We start from the raw sequence: 3,297 nt of genomic DNA on the forward strand, positions 1-3,297 counted from the left end.
GATCGTACTAAAATCATACGACCTACATAACTTGCAATCAAGTGTACGTATATGTGGTAAGACTTGTGAATCATTTAACATATAATTAAATTGTTATTATGTAAATATGACAAGACTTTGGAACAGAAAAAATAGTATAGTAGAATGAAAGATTAAATCCAAATCGATATTTTATCAATCCAACAAAATTTCTAACCAATTTAACAATATAACAACCTTAAACTATCAAATTCAAAACATGTTTTTTTTTTAAAAAAAAAATATACAAAGCCAAATAAGTAAAGTCATTGTAATAAATAAGTTTTAACAGACTTAACATGTATATAAGGAACTTAAAAACGAAAGAAAATCAAAACAAAATTAACTACTATGATTAAAGGATATTACATATAACATATATCAATGAGAAATAAACTCCTAGTACCTATGGAAAAATAAACATCCTAATCAAAAGATCCAATAAAACCATATTATAAAATTCCCAAATATAAAACCTAATTTAATCATACTTTTGGATTATTATTATTATTATTATTATTATCTATTATAATAATGTATCATCATCTAAATGAGGCAATTCATTAAGATCAAAATCAAGAACTTTACTTGCATTTTGACTTGATGATTCTTCTTGATTATTTGTAAAATGGCTCCTTTGATGACCTCCAAGTGCTTGTCCAGTAGGAAAAATCTTGTCACAAAATTTGCACTTATGAACATTATTATTATTAGATCCATATCGATCATTAATAATAATGTTGCCATAATTATTGATTTCTTGATTTCCCAATTGACCATGATCTTGAGTATTATTATTATTCTCTTCATGATTTCTACCCTTAATTTCATCGATCGTGTTCTCAATACTAATCTTGAACTTGTTATGACTCGATCTGTGTCCACCTAGTGCTTGATAAGTCGCAAACATCTTTCCACACACATTACATTTGTATTTGACCTCCACTGATTTCTTGAGAACCAGGTTGGGGACCAAATCCTGGCTCGGTTCCAATTTGACTAGCTCCTTCTCCCTCTTCCTCTTCTTGGTTTCTTCGCGATTCTTTTCTTTAGTATCATCAGCAACAACCCCCTTTTTCTTAGATTTATCCTTCAAATCGCGAAAAGCAACTTCTTTAAGAGCACTACCAACTGAAGTGCTACTACTCATCATGACCTCTGACCTATTATTGCTATTGTTGTTATTGTTCACGTCTCCATTGACTAAATTTATAAGCTGTTGAACCGCGTCATGTAGCTCCTTATCATCATCCATTATAGTACTACTTACACTTCTCTTTTGAGGGGATCTACCTCGTCTATCCTTCGCACCCCAATCCTTCAAAGGAGGTAGTTCAACCACATTTAAATGAACTCCTCCTCCTCCTCCTCCTCCTCCATCTTCTTCTTCTTCATCTCGAAGACTAGCAAAACGATCCTCAATACCCTCATTCACATCCTCAAAACTAGCTTCATCAAAACCCTTACTTTTCGATATTTTTTTACTAGGGGGTTTCATACCTCTCCATTCTCTATCAGGATGACATCTCATATGTCCAAATAAAGATTACTTAAATGAAAAATTCTTATGACAAATTTCACAACTTACAACCACATCTCCCATCTCTTCTTCTTCTTCGAGAACAACTTCTTCGTCGTCATCAACATAATCATCAATTCTTGATCTTTTTATCAAAGATTTTTTCTTCTTCAAAGATTCTTCTAATCTTTGATTTGCTTGAACATGTGCACTACTCATATGTCCACCTAAAGCTTTTCCTGAGCTAAACTCTTTTCCACACTCACAACATGTATGATCTTTCTTTTGCTTCGCCAACAACATGTTCTTTTCTTCATCTCTGCGACTTTCATCTTTATCTTTCTTGAGCTTAAGATTTATCTTCACCTTAAAATTACTTGAAGATAAACCTTTTTCACAAGATCCATTATTTTCATGATCATCTTCATCTTCCATTTTTGTGGAGTTGAGAAATCAAGAAAACAAGAGCTAAAATCAAGAAAAGGAGAGAAAAGCAATGAAACCCTAGAAGAAAAAGGGAAGACAAAATGGTTAGTAAAAGAGCAAGGGAGTATAAGAGACATAAAAGATATGGTAAGTGAGTCGGATTATATAATTAAAAAAAAATTAAACAAATTAAATTAAATATTTGAGTAATACAGAAAGAAAAAGTAAATTTCATTTATAGAAAATTAACATCCCAAAATTCAAGCTCGGGAGTTAGCTACTTTGTAAGACGTATAAATGAAAAAGAAGAATATAGAGTATATCCTTTAACACAAAACCTTTCTATTTGGTTTCCTACTAGGTGCTCGGTATCAGTAATAGGACGCTCGACTAATTCAAATTTATGCTAACTAGGTTTCTTTATAGAGATTAAACAGGATTAATCATTCATTATCGAGATTCGTTTTCATATTTAAGGCTCGAACTCGAGAGTAATTAGCGAAATAAAAATCTCGAGATTTTATATATATATATATATATATATATATATATATATATATCTGTGTGTCTGAATAATATTTCCTAATTTTTATACTTCGTTGAATTTTCTATATAAATAATATAATTTTTCGATAAAATATGTACTAGGTAACACAATATATTCTTGTTTGATAACTTATGCATAATTTTAAAAGAAAATTATACTATTAGGTCGGATAAATGACAACTACAAATTAATCACCATGAATAAAACTAAAAAAATTAAAAAAACTACTGATTTAAAATTTAAAATTCTTATATTATAATAGTGTATATAAGTTAGATATTTAAAGTATAATTCCTAAGAGTCCAAATTATGGAGGATTTGTGCCAACAAGAATATGTATCCTCTCTGTATAATTATCCCACAAAAGGACAAACATCGTAAATTTCTGGAAAATAATAATTTTTTGTTTGTTTTTTCCTCATTTAAAATCAATGCATATAACTAAGTGTAGCAGAGAAGATGAAGATTGCAATAAGGAAAGAAAGTAGACAATCAAGTAACCTTACAAACCTAAAGCAAGCAAGAACAAGATTGAGAAAAATAATATAAAGAAAGAACGAGAAAAGAATTAAACTATGTAGAGAGACCAAATAATGCCAAGTGCTGAAAAGGTTTACCCGGAGAAGGAAGAAGGGGGACAACACATAACACCTTTAAAAATGAATCAGGTGAAACTAGGGCCTAATGTGTGTGATATGAAGTCTTGAAGTCATAAGATGATTTAAAATGATGTTTGAGGAAATTTCGCAAGATTTTGGTGAAGTTAGAAGTCAAACATCAAGGGACG

General features: G+C 30.3%; 1 pseudogene; it reads right to left on the bottom strand.

Moving 5' to 3' along the window:
• Nucleotides 1-544: 544 nt before the first annotated feature.
• LOC138339180 (zinc finger protein ZAT4-like) lies at nucleotides 545-1,972 on the bottom strand (annotated as a pseudogene).
• Nucleotides 1,973-3,297: the final 1,325 nt, after the last annotated feature.

This window comes from Solanum lycopersicum, chromosome 10, assembly GCF_036512215.1.
Source record: "Solanum lycopersicum chromosome 10, SLM_r2.1".
In the NCBI taxonomy this organism is placed as follows: domain Eukaryota; kingdom Viridiplantae; phylum Streptophyta; class Magnoliopsida; order Solanales; family Solanaceae; genus Solanum; species Solanum lycopersicum.